Source organism: Leuciscus leuciscus, assembly GCF_965113295.1.
Source record: "Leuciscus leuciscus genome assembly, chromosome: 23".
NCBI lineage: Eukaryota > Metazoa > Chordata > Actinopteri > Cypriniformes > Leuciscidae > Leuciscus > Leuciscus leuciscus.
In genome coordinates, this window is record NC_138747.1 from 17,102,652 (window position 1) to 17,123,133 (window position 20,482).

At 36.0% G+C, this 20,482-nt stretch overlaps 2 protein-coding genes across 3 annotated transcripts in view; one reads left to right on the top strand and one right to left on the bottom strand.

Moving 5' to 3' along the window:
• tbl1xr1a (TBL1X/Y related 1a) overlaps positions 1 to 20,482 on the top strand; it is a 65,736-nt gene that overhangs the window by 31,361 nt on the left and 13,893 nt on the right. The window contains exons 2-3 of one of the 2 annotated variants that reach the window (XM_082156261.1): positions 1,277 to 1,331; positions 13,440 to 13,505. The gene's annotated coding sequence lies outside the window, so the exon portion shown is untranslated. The remainder of the gene's footprint in view (positions 1 to 1,276; positions 1,332 to 13,439; positions 13,506 to 20,482) is intronic. The other variant, XM_082156262.1, reaches the window with a different exon arrangement.
• Positions 16,964 to 20,482, bottom strand: part of LOC309488176 (uncharacterized protein) — a 146,435-nt gene continuing 142,916 nt past the window's right edge. The window contains exon 19 of the mRNA XM_082156257.1: positions 16,964 to 18,414. The gene's annotated coding sequence lies outside the window, so the exon portion shown is untranslated. The remainder of the gene's footprint in view (positions 18,415 to 20,482) is intronic.

Below are 20,482 nucleotides of genomic sequence, written 5' to 3' on the forward strand. Positions count from 1 at the left end.
AAGAGTTAGCAGATATTAAGCAGACAGTCTACTAATACTCTAATGAGAGTTAGTTAACACATAGGTGCAACGTTACTTTATAGTACACAGAATGTTCAAAAGGGACCATTTAAAATAAAGTGTTACCAATATTTTCAGTACAGAAAAAACCCTGAGGGGAAAAGAGCCTTCATTTCTTGTTGTGCTGTTGCACATTTTTACCAACTAATCATAGGTTCTGTATTAAATTCAGGGTTGTTTTTCTGAAGCTAAAGTCCTGAAGTCTCACAAAAATTGTGCACAGCATGTCGACAAATAGCAAGGAATTAGGAATAGAGGTTGTTTTTGCAATGATTTGCACTGCCTTCAATTTTCTAACAACTCCCAGATCGAAGACAAATTGCAGCATGTGAAAATTACCAATGCACTTCTAGCATGCAGACACATTTTTGTTCGTCACAGCCATCTAAGGCCGCATTCACACTGCGGGTCTTTATGTCCAATTCAGATTTGTTGACTATATCAGATTTGTTTTTGTTTTTTTAACGACCAGCTTACATCTTTTTTCAAAAGTGACCCATATCCAATATCTGCACACTATACATTTGGCGAAACAATCCAAGGTAGGCATACTGGAAAAGCTTTGGTCGAAAAGGAAGAACAGTGCGATCTGCAACAGAGATAGACAAAATAATACAAGCTTTTGCTTTTCGTACCATCTTTAAAGGTCAGCAAAACATTGCGTTGAGCCTTTGTCCTCCATTGCGCCATTGAAAAGAGTTATGTGATCCCGGTTTGTGTCCACCTGAGTTGACGTCATTCGCCACCGTCGCCTTTTCAATGACGTACAACTCGCATTGACAGAAGAATATCCAATCTGTCGGCTTACATGGAAGACGCAAATGCATGTATCCGATTCATATCCAATTTATTTCCACATATGAATGAGGCCTGAAATCCATGTGCTTTTTTCCTGCTTACACATGCATGGGGCATTTATGATCTGTGATCTTTTTATTGATTTATTTTTTTGACAGCATTGTTGTTGATGGGATAATGTACCCACAAATATTGAAATAGCCTTGTTTTTATTTAGAAAAACCTTAATGTCACATTAACTCATCATTATGATCTTCACATGAAATTCAAAACAGTGTCTCATCTTCTGCATTAAAAAAAAAGAAAAAAGAAGAGAAACAAATTTATTGGTTAAAATCAAAACATGATTTATTTATTGACCTCTCATTTCTACAAGGCACTAAGTAACAGTTGTGTTCTGTGTTTTCTTTATGTCCAGACTGTAGAGACTCCTCCGCTGCAAGGTTCACATCGGAGCAAGAACTGATCACATGGTAAGCCAAGAAATAGCTCTCTTGTTCTTTCCTTTTTTGTCAACATCAAGGCACCTTGAGTCCCGCACACACGTGGTCTCGGGATAATTGACGAGCTGTAATTGAATCATGGGATGGCTGAAGGTTAACTCTGGCAGTGATTCGCCTATTTTTCATGTCTAAAATAACCGAAATGTCTGCACTATTTGTGCAAAATACATTTTGTAAAGCACAGCGATATTGTACCAAATACTATACAGCAGCTTCAAAAAGCAGTTATAACACTGTATATACGGTACCATGTACTTTGTTGTTTAATTTATCAATTGTATCAGTTGATATTTCCACTTTCTAACATTTAGATGCTCTTTGCCATCATTTAACACTCATTTAAACTCAGTATTATTAAATTATTATTGTTTTTAAAGACTGTTAAATGTAATCATTTGCAAATCTCAAAATTAAAAAAAAAAATACATTTTCTAAATTTACTTTATATTTTATTTTTAATTTAAAGTAGCATTTAAAATAATTGACTTATTTGAGTAACATTTAAAACGACCAGTTTCAGTTTTCAGTATTTATTTTAAATCTAAAGTAATAAAATAAACAGTGCTAATACAGTAATCAAATGTAAAACAACATTGCATATAATCTTCACTGTATAAATTAAATAAAGATGAATAATTATTAAAGTTACAAAAGCTATTCAGTCAAACTTTAGTTTTAATTTAATTTAGCATTTAAAATGAATGATTTCAGTGTTAATTTTTTATTTGTCATTTTTCATTTAACCATGATTTTGGAGCTTGCCGTGCATAGTTTGAGAAATAATTATGTATGCTTATTAATGTGAGTTCTTGAGCTAACTGAGTGCTTTAAGGGACAGCAGTTTTGACTGCCTTTTTTTGAAGCTGAAATTACCTGTAATTTAGTCTGGCAGTGTCAGTCCAACCTGTCAAGTCAGGACCACTTCACAAATCCCCCCCCCCAAACCCTTCACAAGAGTTGCAGATAAGTTTGTCTGTTGACTATTCTCTGGGTAATTCCTCTCCAACAGGGTGTATTGTTTCAGGGATCAAGGTGCGTGAGTTTGAGCACTTTCAAAACCAAGCTGCATTCAGAACTGAAGCAGGATGGACTCGAATAAGTTAAACTAATTTATGCTAAAGCAATTTTGGATGTGGAATAGTTTTTTTTCTTTTGGTTTTATTATGGTTCATTATGAAATCCCTAAATTCTATAATGTTGAACCGCAATAAATGCTATTTTTAGCCCAAACCGCTTTTGTCAGGCTGTCTTGAGTGTTGCCACAGAAACACTGAGTATAGAGTGGCTAGTCTTGAGGCGGAGATTGGTTTGTCTCTAAGCTGTTGGAGAAAGGAAGAAAATAGAGGCCTCTAATAAGCCTCTTAACTTCTGTATTTGTTTCAGGCCTTTTACAACATGATGGGCTAAGAAAAACTACTTTTGCACTGGCAGTGTGGATGAATTGCAAGGCTTTTGCGTATTATCATACCCATTTTTGGACATATTTGTCATGTGGTTCTCAGAAGTTTATCTGAAAATATCTGAAATGTAATGAAAGCCAAGCTATTGTGCTTTCAAAGCAAAGATATGCATCTGTTTCGAGTTGTGAAGGTGCAGTGTAGGATTGGAGCCAGAGGAGTTTGCTTTAGTGTAGCCTGCATCCATCATGTAATCGATGTCCACAATTTCAGGACTTGGGCTGTTCAACAATATTCAATTTCCATGTTTTGGCTTTGGGCAAAAAAGTACCCTGCATGGTTACTGCACCAGCTTTAGAAAACAAAGTTAGGCTTATCTGTGTCTGGGATGTTTTAACCGTTTAATCTTTTAGAGGTTTGACCATGAAAAGGGCACCTAGTCGATGCTTTAAGACTCACTGCCTTTATAAAAACAAAGGGATACCAAAACGTTTACCAAATGAACATGTTCCATGTAGGGATAGCAAAAATGTAATGAAATAGGCCTATAATACATATTAATGTATTTTTATTTTTTTATTGTACAAAGTCTGATGTGTTTATTATGGAACTAAATGGTTAAAAAGTGAAATGTATAATTCATTCATCATTTACTCACCCTCATGTTGTTCCAAACCCGTAAGACTTTCGTTCATCTTCAAAACACAAATGAAGATATTTATGTCCATGCAGCTACCACTTTGACACTTCAAATAGGTCATAAATTGATCTTAACTATAATTTGGCTGGTTTTGGGTTCTGTTGACCAACGTGACCGATCGGGACGCGTTTGAACAGTTTTTAGATTTGACATGCAGTCTTAACATAGCGCTCATGGCATGACAGTAAAAAAACAGCACAAGATGCCACACATCTGCCAAAAGAGAGGTTCACACTAACAGCGATTCGCCTTGCCAATGCAAGCGGATGTCATTCATTTTCAATGAGAGCTGGCAATTTCCAGGGGGAACAAGTAGCAGCATTGAGTAGAGGTCAACTTCATGCAAATGAGTAGCGACTACTAATGGGAGCAGTTGGATTCCAAAGAAGTGTAGGTCCAGTCGATCTCCGATCTCTGTCTGTGCAAATGTGTCATAGGGATTTGATTGCTTAGTTTAACATTCCAACGACTAATTAATTAGCCTTTACAATGAATTTTAGCCTAAGGCAAAACTTTAAAAGTGCTATTTCTTTCATGTTCAGATTCCACAAACTAAGCAACTCCAAATAGTTTTTTCTTTTCTTTTCTAGGTAGCTTCTGCAAAATTAACAAAAGAGCTTGCTTTGGTTTGTGTGATACAGTTTATATTTGGCATGTTAGAGAGATCGGAACTTGAAATCAAAAGTTTTATAATGTAACAAATTATATTATTTTATAATAAAAGATTTATAATGTAACATTTTTTTTTAAATAAATGCTGTTCTTTTGAAATTTATATTCATCAAATAATCCTAAAAGATCCTATATATATATATATATATATATATATATATATATATATCAAACAATAAAAATATTAAGTGGCACAACTGGTTTTAAAATAATAAGAATTGTTTCCAAACACCAAATCAGCATATTAGAATGATTTTTAAAGGAGTAAAAACTGCTGAAATTTCTATATTTTTGATCAAAATAATTGCAGCCTTGGTGAACATAAGAAACATTTGACCAACCCTTAAACTTTTGGTTGGTAGCGTATTTCATAGTCTTGCATGCGTAGGGCTGGGTATCGTTTTATTTTTATTTTATATCGATACCTTGACTTCGATACCAGTCTCTGAACGATACTTTTTTCAATACCAATTTTATGAAATCTGTTTTAACATTACCTAAAAAAAAATAAAAAAAAATAAAATAACTTCGTTATTTCGATATTTTTGTTTGTTTGTTGACTTTTTACAGACTCAAAGACTCATATGGTACTTGGGGGGCGGAATATATGCCTTGCGCTCAAGCACACGCATAAAGCTTGTCGCAAAGCACTTGCAAAAGTAGCCTAATGATTATAAATGTAAAAATAACAAGACATTTTAATTGTTTATTAATAAACAGTGTCGGCTGCAAAGATGAAGTTGACGATGTTGAAATGCACCTTGCAATGTGATTTAGAACATTTCAAGCTTTCCATAGGACTATTTCTCATGTCTGTGAGGCTAGTAGCCTATATGCTGAGTTTCGGTTTATTTATGTGACGCACTGCTGTTCTTTTTGCTGTCAAAGACGGAGCAACTTTATGCTCTTAAGTTTATTTTGTGCGCTGTCAAGTGCTTCATCAGATTTGTCGTGTTGCTGGTCTTGGCAGCAATTATCTTGTCGCAAATGTTGCATAGCGTGCTGTTGGCATCGAAGCTGGTGAAATGTAGCCACACTTTTGATCTTTTCCACAGCTTTTACATCTATGGGGGTTGGGAAACTTACCCTATTTAAACTGCACATGTCTGCGGCGCATCACGGCCACCAAAAATTATCGGCAGAAAATGGTAGGGCTGTAACGATATGCGATATGAAACCGAAATCGTGTGTGGTGTGCTGTCTTTGTCACATCATGGCATACCACACACTATAGGAGCAAAATGCTTAAATCTAAATCTAGGCAATATAATCAGGACACGGAGGCGCCGGCGCGTGAACTGGAGCTCGTCTCATAAATGAACCGAAGTCCTAGAAAATGGCATTTTCGTTTTTTGGCTGGAAATATGAACCGAAAATATATGCTGCCCCTCAGTGTTCAGCGCTCAGGTTTCACTCTCGCTCTGGCCGTTATTACTGCGCCATGTGACGCTCTGCTCAATATTCCACTCTATGCATGTGCGCTCAGCTCAGTTGCTCACGGACCATGTGAACGCTCCACTCATGTATCGCTCATGCTCATCGGAAAAGCAAAGTCCATTCTGTTTGCAATAGCCCTACTGTGCTGTGACATGGTGTGATATAGCCGTTGCTGGGCAATGCTGGTAAAATGATGCTACCCTCTCGTTTACTGGTCGGCTCCACGCTACGCTCTGCTCACATGCTCTGATAATAGCTTTGTTGGACTATACATTATTTGGATGGTTGGTCAAAAAATAAATCTGTTGCATATAACTGAATAAAGAATAATATATTATAAAGAATAATATATTGATATTTAATATTAATATATTTTCTGTCCAATTTTAGTGTCATTTTCAATAAGTGTTGTTGTTGTTTTTTTAAGTTATTGGCTTGTATTTTTTAAATTCAGTATCATTAAAATGTTTGAATTTCATTAAAAAGTATAATATCAGACCTGCCAACCTGTACGCATTTTGCGTAGCGGATACACATTTTGACTTCAAAGTACGCTGGTACGATTTGTCACTCTAAACTACGCAAAAACCTGGTAACGCCTCTGTGCACGCGCTGTCCTCAAATCAAGCTACAGCAAAAGAAGAAAAGTTTGACCAATCATAGCGCTGGGTTCATTCCCCAAATAACAAGCGGGGATGATTGACAGATGCGTAAGGCCTATCATTAAAAAGAGACTGAAAATCGACACCAATAAAGATTCCCGCTCGATCCCCCTTCCACTCCCGCGGCCGCCGTCTGACTGATGTCATAAGCGAGGACAGTACAGTACGGTACTTCTGACTCCTGAAGGTAAACGGCCTGGGGTCGATGTGGAAAGTTGATTGTTGAGTTAACTTAATCTTATGGATTCGATGATCACACAGATCGCATGGATTATCTTAAAATACTCCGTTAAGTTATTCATGGTCACTCAGAAAAGAGGAAGACATTATTCAGTCATGCAAATAATAAAATGCTCAAGTAATGCTGAACTATAAATCTTGAAATCGCTATGGCTTAGTGATTATGAAAGTGCTGTGATTTGTGGATTAACGTTAGCCTACTGATAAGCGTGAGTCTGGAGAAACAGGCGTTTATTTATTCATTCATTCTCAGTGTTGAGAAACGTATGTGTTACGTTATTGTCTTAATTATATCTAAAGTGGCCTACCTAATTATGTTACACATTTATTTTGTATGAAAACTAGCGCGTTAGTTACTTATGGATTAAAAAGTACCGTTGTATCAGTGCTGCGCGAGCTCTCTCACAAACACGGACGCGCGCACACAGAGAGAAGATCATTGTAAAATAAAAATTGACGGGCTAAATTTAAATTTTGTTCTTGCTTGTTTTTTTTTCTGTCAAAAAGCATTTTGTAATATCCATCCCTGCTTTTAAAATTTGTTAAATGACGGACGTTTACTGTTAACACAGCCCTCATTATATGTCGGATTCGGAACTTATAACGTTACTTTATATTATTTTTAGAATAAGTGATTGGTTATGCTATTATTGGACTCCTGTCTATTCATTGTCAACTGTTTTCTATAAATATGTTTGTATTGGCTAACATTTATTCAGCTAATGCGTGTCCTGTTTAAAATGTGCAATGTTTAAATGCAAAGACAGTATGTCACAAATAGAAGCCCCTTTCCCTGTGGTATTTAGTGTCATATTTGGATTTTGGAAAATAAATTAATTAGCCTATCTTAATTGTACACAATGTTCCTATGTTTTATCTTGTAAATTTTTTTTTTTTTTTTTTTTACTGTGTTCTAGGGGTTTCTTAATTTTAGACTAGTTGACCAGCACACATTATATAAATGCAATTATATAACGCATGTGTGTCGTCGTCCAAACCGCCCATACAATACCCCCCCCCCCGTCGTCGATACGCAAAAATAATTTGCAAGGTTGGCAGGTCTGTAATATTAATACAGCTATACAAAAAAAGCTCATTTAAAATAATAAATTAGATCATTTAAATGATTAATTATTATTAATAATATAACATTATTAATTTAAATAATTTTTAAAAGGGATTTTTCGGTTTCATCCCAGAATTGTAATTTCGGTGCATCCCTACTCATCGTGATTGTATTGTAGAAACTGACAAGCAACAATGTAAAGGACAGAAGAATTACAAAATGTGGACTAGCTAAAAAAAAGAAAGAAGAAAAAACAGCATTCTCATTAGTCAACCATCTGGACCATCCCTAGTTTATTCTTCTTATGTCTGGCTTTTAAGCACAGTCCCTGATTCATAGATGCTATCACCTCCCCAGATTATTTAGCATTACTGTCAAGGCAACCGCCATTTAGTGATGCATATGCAAACCTTAACCTTTGTGCCTGAGCTGTTGCGGCTCGATCTAAATCACACTTGATTACTGCCTTTTTTATCCGCCTGCTTCCTGTCTGATGTAAGATCCTCCAAACAATAGAGAAGGTGTTTGGCTTATCTAGCAGGTGCATCAACAGTTGTTAACGAACACCCCCCTCATTACCTTATTGTGACTGATGGGGGAGGGGAAGAGTCTGTCGGAGCCTCCATCTTTCTTTAGGAAACAGCCTTCCATACTCCACTGAACTGTCACTGTGTGTAGGAGTAAACTAACTAACTGCTCTCTGAAAGGAAACCGTGACATCTGTTTCCTTTTAGCTAGGTAGTATTGTGAAGATTGGCCAAAATGTTTCGTGTGCTCAAGTATATGAAGTTTCAATTTCGTTGGCAGACTTTCTGAAGAAAGGGTGTTTTCTTTTCGCACATTCTCAGTGTGAATCTAGGTCCCCTGCTTACCACTGTACCGCAAACAACAACCTGTTTCCGTTCACTAGATAAAAACAAACGAAAAGGCTACTAGTGTGTATTGATTAAAGTTATCAGTAGAAAGCAGATGTTGATATTAAGGGTCTGTCGGTTGAAGATTGCACTCTGGTGTGTTCGGTAAAGTATTGGACGCGGTATTGTTGGTTTAAACAAAGGTCTCGGCTTAAAGGCTTAGAATGAGAGAATAATTGTTCACCTGAGCTAAACCCGAGAATACAAGTTGCCACGGTGATTTGTTCCACTAAAAGGTGATTCAACACCACGACATAATGTTACCAAGTTAATCCCACAGTTTGCATGATAACCTATTATAATCTTCTCTCTAACTGTCATTGATAGTAACCTGTTGTTTTCAATAATGCTATTGGCATTATCTGCTCTGACAATAGTTGACCTGAAAGAGAAAACTGACTGTAGTGTGAGTAGTAGCGTTGTCACGATTCCTTTTTGGTGTCTCACGGTACTATAACAGCTAAAGTATCACAAAACCTGAATTAATTGTGTGAATGTATCATGCATATTACTTTCCTGTTGTATTCATTATTTATAGTTTGCACAAATATTTATTATTACTACAACTACACTGAATTATTATTTTACAGATATAGTGTAGTTCTGAATGCATTTCATGCGTGTTTTGTGTTTTAATTTGTTTTGTAATTAAATAATTAGGAACTCTTGTGGACTATTGATTTAAAAAATCTGGTGTTTGCTAGTATTTTGAATAATGTCTTTAGAATTGGAATATAATATGAATTTTGGGAATAATTAAGTGAAAAAAAATAATTTCTCTGAATAATAATAATTATAAGGTAATTGCGAGTTTATATCTCATAATTCTGACTTTTTTCTCTCAGAATTGTGTTTATATCCTGCAATTCTGACTTTGTGAGATAAAAGTCTGAATTGCAAGATGTAAGCTGCACTTGTGAGGGGAAAAAAGTCAGAACTGTGAGATAAAAGGTCGTAATTATTTTTTAAATGTTTTTATTCCGTGGCGGAAACAAGCTTCCATAATTACACAGCATTGCTTTGTAAAGCTAAAATATAAAGTTTACTTCAATAGCAAATTTTCAATAATGAGTGTGAGTTTTACAATTACAAATGATCTCAAACCTCTCTGAAGCCCATCACACTCATCACGGGAAGTTCTTTCACTTTTATTTTCCACAAGCACTATTACTATTTTTGAATAGAGATGCATCAGATGGATATTTTTAGTAGTTACTTTGCGATTAATTGCGATTAATCGTGCAGCCCTATTTAAGATGCTGTAAAATGAAAAGGAGTTATTTGAATTCCCACCTTGTTTCATTCTGTTGCACTTCATCTCTGCATTGGACTTAATGCAGTATATTGAGGCTTGGGCATTGCGATACTACTCTGTACAACCCTAATTACACTAATGTCTGCTATAGCACTTATAGCGACTCTGAGAATGCAACATGCTTGAGTTCTGTTATTAATTGCAGTCTGACACATTTAATAACAACGTGGTAAATTGAGCTTGCTGTAGTGCATGTTTCGGTCCTAATGCAACAGGCTGTATACATTTTAAAACTGTGTAAGTATTATGTGGTAGTTAATGTATCGATTGCTCAGAATGAGTTATGTAAATGTTTCCAATGAATTGGATTTTCCACAAACATTTTCACATTTTATTTGAATTGGCAATGTAATCGAACCGATTACTAACTGAATTAATTCCCGAGTTGGTTTTTAACACATTTTGGCCGTCCCTTTTCTCTCAGATCAGGCGTTCTTTGGCCTAACACTGTAACGACACCTGCTACTTTGCTTAGCAAGCGCATGCCAATAATCTGAGCTAATTGGAATGTAGGCTGCTCTGGAAAACAGATAGACGCAGCAGGTGCAACAGCACAAAGAAGTCTCACAAACCCACGAGACATGGACTGGGAGCAGGCTGCCCGAAGGAAGTAGTTTCCACCCATCTCTGTTCAAGCTTAAACTTCGTAGACAAGAGACCACTGAAACCCGCCAATAGCTGTAACTTAACAGCCATGTCAATACATGCGTTTCATTGCTTGGCTGTGGAAACTAACACATGTGCCCTTGAAAAGTTACAGCACACTCAGGGTGAGCCCAAGATGGTGATTCATGAATGCAGAAATTAATTCCAGACACAGGCATAATCTGCACCTGGGAAAACTGCCCTGGATTTTTTTTTTTTTTTTACTTTTAGGCCTGATTTAGCTGTGGGTATGTGGCAGGGCAAGTTTTCAGTCATATTTCAGACACCATGTTTTGGTGAGGTGTCGGCGAGTTTTCTTGATGATGAAATGGACCTTTGTATAAATGCTCAAAGTGCTAAAAAGTGCATGCTTATAATTTGTTTATTCTCTTGGCAAAACCATTTGACAAGGCAATAAACAATTTCAGTTTACCTTAAGGTTTATATCTTAGTCCTTTTATAATTGGGAATGTGATTTTTTTTCTTCTGATGCAAATTAGTAATATATATATATATATGTATGTGTGTGTGTGTGTCAGTCTAAACAATGATGAATGTAGGTTGAAAGTCAAAAGCAATGTAGGGCAAAACAATGGTTTTTTATTTCAACCCGACAGTGGTGGAACCTGTTTCACCTCTTTGTTGTAGGCTTAGGTAGGCACTTACCTTAAAAGTTTAAAATGTATATCAGGGTTTTTTCTGGGTCAAAAATGTTCTTTAGTGGTGGCGGATGAACACAGTCATTCACACACACACAGTTCCCTACTCATGTGAACTGCGAGCCCAGTACTGACAATAAATCCAAAATAAATGCAAATAAACATTGTAATATGTTACAATAAATAAACATTGTAATATAAACTAATACTATTAATTGGCAAATTTTTTTTTAATAAATCACTTAACACTGAGTGACTGATTTGAAGAGTTCGTATTAAACTGAACAACAAAGTAAATTGACATAAAAAAGTGACAGGTATATTATTTTGCATTTACACTCCAAGACTTAATTCACAGATCGTTTTACATACAGTATGAAATTGTTTTGTTTTCTGTCCATTGCTATTGTTATCACAGTCAGTTGGATTCAGTTGCGCATTTAAATACGGTTGTCAATTCAGAAACTTTGCAATGTGCAGTTAGCAGCATGAAATATATATATTACAAACAGAAAGCGAGCAAAGATCGCTGCCCTTATAATTACTGGAGCTGTCAGTTACAATGTGAGGTACACAAAGCTGCACTCTTGCATAAACTTCTGTTATAATCAATGAAGCTGCTTTACTGTGCAATTCATCTCTTATTGACATTGTGTTTGTACTTTGTTGGTTATAATGAAAGGATTTGTGAGCACGAAGAACTCGCACTGAACAAAAACTCTGCCGTTTTGAGCAGATTCGGACTAACTTAAATCAGATTGGACATTGTGTTCACACACTCAATTGGCTAAAAAGCTCAATTAAAGGCACAAACATTCATTTTGGTGGCTGCAAAAATATTCATCTACATAGTAATGCTGACAGTTACACATACATTTGTGATAGGCGATAAAACGATAACGATAATTATCGCGATATAATTTTTCTTGATAAAACGATATCAAGAAGTCGATAAATGTTCGATAATGTTTATGCGCCAAAAGCGGAACTAAACTCATTTGAACCGCGCGCCACACGGACCATTTATCCGCTCGGCTCAAAGTCCAAACGGCAGCGCAGCGCGAGCTCACTAGAGCAGATGCATTTACTCTGATCGGTTTCGGTCACGAAATCCAGTGAGAAGCGCTTGAATTCAGCGAAGAACTCGATGTCTCCGTGATTTAAACCAGTTTAAAAGCAGATGAAACAGAGCTGACAAACAGGAGAAACACTGTGCGCAACGATACAGTCAGAAGGCTTTTCCGTCTACAAATTCCCATCATTTACCATGGATTTACGGAAAAATACTAATTTGTGAAATAAGTTGCTAGTTATGTTAGCCTAGTAATATTAACTGCACCATGAAATGTGGGATATACATATTGAATTGTATTATATTATTAATAATATATTTTACAGTATTTAATAATGTATTTAGGCTACTGTTTTTCATACAAATACCATAGAAACCATAAAATTACATTTTGCCATGATAGTGAGGTGCTACAGGGTATGCCTGGTTTCATCTGTGGTTGTCATGATCTAAATGCATGAAACTGGATGACCAATGGTTAAGATTAATAAAACTCAAACAGTCAGAAATTTTTTTTTACCCAAAAAAAAATTTGCACATGCAGAAACTAAGAAATTATCCAATAAATATATTAATTTTGTTAAGGAAAAATGACAAATGTTTGAATGTTCTACCTCAGATTTGTGAAATGTTCTCCTGTTTGGCAAGTGTTTGTCATGATATGTTCTTACAATAAAGAGTAGTTTAAAACCACAGTTAACGCTCTGGTTTCTACAACTTTCACTTAGGAGCAAAAATCTGCCTTTAAACTTGAAAGAAATAAAGATTTGACTTTTATCGTGATAATTATCGATATCGACTGATATAAAAAAAAAAATCGTGATTTTTTTTTTTTTGGGCCATATCGCCCAGCCCTAATTTGTGATATACACCTGTTTTAAAGTCAGTCGACATGAGCTTTTAGCCTGTTGTCTAAATATCAAAGGCAGAGTGTGGACGGTTCATTTCCAAGGAAGACATTCCTTCTGGTATTTTTGTCTTGAAAAATGTACGTTTTTCATCACAAAAGAAAATTACAGGGAGACATTGAGATTTATTGGACATTTTAAGAAAGTCAATAGACACACTCATTCAGGCTGTTACCTTACCCTGGAGAGATGAGAAAACAATAGAGAGACAGAGAGTCTCCCAGCAGAAAAATTGGGAAAGATCCATCTAAACTAGCAGTTGCTGCAAAGTCCACAAACATGCTTTCATTGACCTCAGACAGGTTGGTTTAATTGAAGCGTACATTGCAGGTGAAGTCCAGATGCTTGACAAATTCTGCTTCATTCAACCTTTTCTGTAATGTTATTGCAGGTGCTGAAACACTTGGGTTGGATCCTTAAAAAGCGTTTGCCTTGCTGAAATAGAGCTGATAGTGTGGTGAGTATAAATGCATATTGGTGCTAAGATGGCTTTTTTTCTCCTTAAGGAAAATGGAAAAACTTTTTTAGCTGCACTCTGTTTTTTAAAAGGACATGGAAAAAGTTACAGGTGTTTCAGAGACTGTTTTTGAGCAGGAACATTCAGAACAAACTGTTCTCTACTACTATTCTAGGTTTTTTTGCACCTTGTAACTTCCTCAACAATGATCAACGCAGTTTAGTGAGAATCCTGGCTCTGTGTGAATGTAAAATTCAAATCAAAGCGTTATACTAGCAAATGGATGGACAGTCAAACTAGACTTCAGATTTAACAAACACTATATACACTACTGTTCATCAGTTTGTTTTAGCAATCTTTGATTAAATAGAAAGTTTAAAAGAACATAGGGGTGTAATGATTCACTAGTTTTCTTGATGCATCGATTACAAATCCATTTGAATAATCCTATGAATGCACTTTAAAAATGCAGTATCAAATCAATCAAATTGAATCATACTCTGAACAGTCTCAAATTTAATTGATCCGAATTTCCAAAAATCATTATTGAAACAAATCGAAAACGTTTTATTCGTGAATCTCGAGTCGCACCCTTAAAAGAACAGCTACTATTTGAAATGGAAATCTTTTGTAAGTTCTTATTGTCACTTGTGAACAATTGAATGCTTCCTTCCTAAATAAAAGTAGCCTATTCATTTCTCCAGTCAATCAATCAATCAAAAATGTATTAAGCAATTTAATATTCTTTATTCTCTTCTTAATTTCCTGACAAAGTGTTCCTCACTTTGCTTAGAAAAGGATTAGAAGTTGAATTTTTCCCCTTTCATCATCAAAAATGGTTCTAAAAAAATCGGAAGCAGGATCAAGTATTGCTTGTAGCAAAGCACTCAGATGCTATCTTACTAATTATCAGCACTCTTTGAATGCCAAATACATTTTTTATTTTATTTTCACATACTGCTATTCTTCATCAATTTGTATGAGTTATGTGTTGTCATAGTCTTAATTATAAAAAATTACTCTATAAAAAACTTAATTATAACCGATACCAGTTGGTTCCTATCATGACTCATTGACCGATACACCACAGATCCAGAAAGCCACGTTTCCCACTAATAACTACACATTGTAGTAGCGTTTATGTGAAGGCAACTATTGTCTTATGCGCAAGACTGTCAGTAGATCATAAACTTAGATGGTTCCTTGGATTTAATTTATAAATGAAACAATCTGCTTTTTATAATGGGCCAAAGGTGACAATTTTATCCCAAGTTGCCTTTGTTGCGATTTGAGAACTAACAAAAGCTTCTTATCGTAATCACTAATGCTAATGCACTCAAATCAGAATAATGAATGAGTCTGTGTGTACTGGCACTCTGGCTATAGTAAGTGATTTTGGCAGGTGGTGATATGATGTAACCCTTCGGAACTGTTCCAGCCAGATCATGTTCCAGCAGACCTTTAGGCAGTGCCTGTCCCACATTCACCAGAAACAGCCCATGCGAAGATTCTACATGTGTATAAACACACACCAACAGCAGAATCCGGTCAAAGGGGAGATTCCTCTATAGTTCCCCTAACATTGTAGATAACAACCCCCTCCCTGTTAACCAGGTCTCCACAGACCTTGAATATGTTACTCATTATTCATTTCTGCTGTCTGAGTTGCGGTATAGAGTTCCTGGAAACACTGTCAGTGCACTCGGTTCACATGCAGATGAATAACTCTTGCATCTGACCAGGGGTGGTTAAACGAATCTGGTATTGATTATTGGCTTTCTCTGAGCTCCAGTGTTGATGACAGTCATTTTTTAAACTCGGTCAGTTATCACTCTCTATCCACTGCGGTTTGTCACATACTGGTTTTCTGGATCTCTGTAGGTAACTATGTGATTCTCTCTCACACACACACACCAAAAAAACACCAAAAACCCACATCCAGCTCGTAAGTCACCCCAATATCAAAAGGATAAGTGTGTGAGAGTTTATATATATATATATATATATATATATATATATATATATATGTATGTATATATATATGTATATATATATGTATATATATATATAAAAGACATTTTGGTAACACTTTACAATAAGGCTTAATTTGTTATCATTAGTAAACATACTTGTGAAAATACTTCTAAAGCATTTTAAAATTTTGGTTAATGTTCATTTCAACATTTACTAATATATTTTTGAAATCAAAAGTTGTATCTGTTAATAACATTTAATGGATCTGAGCTAACATGACAACATGAACTATGAACAGTTATTTTAATAAACATTAACAAAGATAAATAAATACTGTAACAAATATATTTCTCATTGTTAGTTAATGCATGAACTAATGTTAAATAATGGACCTTGTTGTAAAGTGTTAAAGAAAGGTTTCTTCAGCTCCATATCAGCATATTAGAATGATTTCTGAAGGATCATGTGACACTGAAGACTGGAGTAATTTTTTGTAGGTTTTGCCGATAACCAGTTTTGCAGATTCTGATTTTCTTTCAAAGAACTATAATTGACAGCATATGCAAACAAAAATCTTCTTTTCTTCAATGCAACATTTTATTTTCAAGTAAAAAAAACAAACAAACAAAAAAAAACGAATAAAATAAAATAATTTCAAACAACAGCACAAATAAATGCAATAGAATAAAGAGAGAGATATGAAATAAACCTGACTACGTTTTTCAGGTGGGTATATAGCAGTGGCTGGCCGTGCATTTCATACCTAGGCCTTCAGTGGTGTCCTACCTGAATTAATTACTTTTAATAATGTAGCAGCGCACAGACTCTCTATAATTGTTGTGAAATTGCTGTTTTTATTTTGCACCGTTATAAGGTTTATGCGGTGAGTTCAGAAAAGGCCGGGCAGAGAGAAACGAGCGAGTGAGTTCGGCTTGTGTGTTAGTGTTCAGTTGTTCTTGCGTTCCGATTACAAGTTCAGAAACGGAGCCTCGTCAGACTTTACAATAGTGTGAATGTTTGAAAAAAGAGAAGTTTTGATCATACATTTACAAGAAAAATTAAGAAGAAAATCATATTCACCACGGAAAAAACGGGGGCAAAAAAAACTATTATACACACCAAAACTACTGATTATTTTTTACACGAAATCCATCCTAATTTCTTTCCTCAAAAAGACTTCAATTACTTGGTTGCACAGGTTATCTGTGCGTTTCAGTCGAGGCTAATGCTGAAAGTCGAGTCTGTCCCGTCGTATTTCTGGCATAAGTTTTAATTTGCTTTAGGGCTGAGAGTGTCTGCTCGACAGAAGCAGTGGACACAGCGACAGTCGCCACATGACCATGTGTACAGCTGACCCATGCTCTCACACAGATTTTTGAACGAAATCAATGAGATCAGCGGGACTTTTGCATTCAAAATCAGTCATGGTACACATTACAGTCAGTTCTGTTTTTACACGGACAGATCGAATATCAACGAAGTGACTTTGAATAACATGACAGACAGCAGCAGGAATATTAGACTTCTGTCACTTTAAGAGTTTATGCACGGATCCAGTATTCTGTTACACATTGCGCGTTATGTTTCTCAACTAATTGGGTTGCAAAACTGACTGTATTTAACTCGCCAAGATGGGCATTTTGACATTTTGTGTGCATTGACCGTTTAAGTGCAGCAAGACACTCATTTTGGTGCTTGCAACTCATAAGCTGCTTGAGACTGAGAGGCGGCTTGTGTGATCCATTTATATAGATCAGTTGTGAATAATAAAAGCACTTTTTAACAGGAGTGAATGAGGCGTGAGTGAGAGGAGACGGGTGTGTGTCAGAGAGTGAGAACGCGCAGCTGACATTATTGCCTGTGTCGCTAGCAACAAAGTGTACCGGCTCAGAATCAGAAAGACTGTCCGGTTACCGGTTTGGCCGATCATGTGGAAAATCGTCCGATTCCGGTCCCTGGCCGGTCGATCGGTGCATCTCTATTTGTAATATGTTTTTACTGTGTTTTGATCAAATAAACGTAGCCTTGGTGAGCATAAGAGAGTTTGTTGGGAAACATGAAAAAAAACAAAAAAAAAACATCTTACAGACCCCGACTTTTGAATATTCGTGTAATGCATAAAGAAAATGAAGTTTTTTCCTTTTTGTGACATGCATTTATATCCGTATTAAGCACATTTTCTGGACAGGTTTTGTGAGATGCTCCCTTGAGGTTCTGCGTTGCGTTCCTCTTTTCACTTAGCTCATTACACATTTGTCCTTTAACATGCACATTAATGCCTCACCTTTGGTCCAACATGGTGTTGAATTTAGTGATTCAAAGGAATGCTGTATAGGCTTTATCTGGCTTACTCATAGTTTACCTCTGTATCTGCAGGCAATCAGGCCATATTTAGTGTCACTCATTAACAGAGGCAAATGAGTTGATTAAACATCCTCAGCACGTGTGTGTCTGTGCTTCAGCACATGAAATTAGCCCTCGGGATCATTCAGTTACAGGTTGGGAACATTGTTTTTCACACAGATTCAAAAACAACATGCTTGTCAGTGACCGTAGATTTACAATAATTGATAGTCACAGTGTGCGTACGTGTAGGTATGCTAATAGGCAACAGAATTATAGATAATTATTATAGATAATTATTCTCTCTTTAATTTTTTCAGGTTTAATCAATTCTAGAAAGGAGCTGGTATCATTTGTAACACATTTCCTTTTAAATGCTTTCTTTTTTTCTATAAACACAAGTCACATTGTTGTCTTTTAAAATGACATGCTAAACAGAGTTCTCAGAGGAGGGCAAAAACATTACGCAAAGCCCATGGTCCTCCAGCAATCCAGGCAGTTTAGGTCTTGTCCTCATATTACCCATTCTTGTTGCCCTCTGTCAAGTCCTGGTTTGGAGCAGCAGGTCGCCTCCTTTCCGAGCGACTCCCACCTGTGCGCCAAAGATAAAATCATTGATATGATAGTCAACATTTCATTACAAAAATGCTGTGAACATCCGCCTCAGACTGAAAAGTGACAGCATGTGCTGATAACCTTCCCTGAAATGTCCTTTCACTCACAAACTTTACTGTTTTCAAAAGTTGCCATGTGGCGTGTGCTTTAGATTTAACAGTGTCTATGAATCCTTGGAGTATTTCAAATTCTTGTTAATAAAATAGATGGCGTAAAAAGATACAATTTTAAGTAAAGATGCAAGCTGCATGTATGCATTTAAATGCCATTATTTAACCTTATTCTACACTCCCTATTCATACCTACATTATTCAAACTTCATTTTGGATGAGAAAATTGGATGAGAAAACTGAAAACCAATTTTGATGGATGAAATATGACTGTTGACAGCTGTCAATCAGCACTTGCCTTGTTTTTTGTTGCTTGTAAACGAGAGTCATCTTTCACAGATGCTTCTACTTAAACAGTGTTGGAAATGTGCAGTCTTTAGTCCTTTCAGAGAAGTTGCAGAATGACTTTGATCCAGCTTTATTGGAACTGAAACAAGAAAGTTTAACAATCCCACAGTGCCAGTGGTTATTCACTTTACAGGAGGTGGACTGGAAGCTAAAATACATTCTCCTTTCCCAGTTTAATGTGCAGAGATAACTAGATGCAAGCCATCCATAGGCTGAAGAGTGTAAACACTGTGGCGTTGTAACTGTAACTGAAGGATCCACAATGGCAGACCAATGTCATTTGCAGGACAGCGGTTAAAAGATCCTTAACAGAACGCTCTATGAGGCCTGCGGTGGATGTGTACTTGTTTGACCACAGCAAGTGGGATCCATTGACCTACTTCTAAGACACTTCACACAAAAGAGGAAGAGATCCATTTATGGTGTGTCATATTTCCCCCACCCCACCATGTTCACACAGACACTGATGGATCCAGATCTCAAAGTAGGTCAGGTGAGGGGACGCGTTAATCTCCCTGGTCCAAGTTGATTTGATTTCCCGCCCTTCAGAGAGTTGGTTGCATCACAAGCAGTTTAGGCCAGCATCTGTCTTAATGTCTTGTGACAGCATTCACTAGCGTGTGGCAACGGTCATTGTTCCTGCCGGACTGATTGGGTTGCTTTGCCTTTGAACTCGACCTGATTGTTCAATGCTGACGGAGGGATGTGAGCCATATGCTGATTTCTCCAAAAGCGTCTGGTGAAAATGGTGTTGACATAATTGCCTTGAAAAGAGGAAGAAAAATGGCACAATTGTCTGGATGTGAGGTGGCGGTAGCACGTCTGCTTCCGAGCTCTTCTGTTACCTTCACATTTGAGGGGAAGACTGTAGTCGATAGCGTAGATGCCATTTTTGACAATAACAAGGCTAGAAAATTTGTATAAAAATGTAAATGGTTATATTGTGAACCTAGGTGTGCATTTGAATTTTGAAAATTGCTCTGTAAATGTGAAGCAATGTTTGCCCTCTACAATACTTGGTTACATGTTTAATGTTCACATCTATAATATTTAATATTTATATTGGTGTTTAACTATTTCACAATCATTTTAATAAATTTTTTGCGAAAATTACATAAAATGTGAAACAATGTTTACCTTATTGACATACAATACGTTAATGGTACATAACATTTAATAAATATAATTTATTATCATTTTTAATATTTTGTTAACCAATAACATTAATACCCAGTATCAATTTTAGCAACCAGTATGCTATAATATTAATGTATTTAATTATTAAATATAAACATTAATAATAATAATAATAATAATAACAACGTGTATATGTAACAGTTAAAAGTGTTAATATTTTAGCATATTGGTGGTGGATATAGCATATGGAGATGGTTAATATTAATATTTTTGGTATCAAATGCTGACATTTTAGAATGATTTTTTTTAGATCCAATGTTTGACATCGCAACATTGGCTCAAGAATTAACAGGAGTTTGGGGCAAGACTATCTCTTGGTCCTTCCAATATGCTGTGATTGTGACTGAATTTTAAGAGTAATGATTTACATTACACTCCACCAAGCTCTTT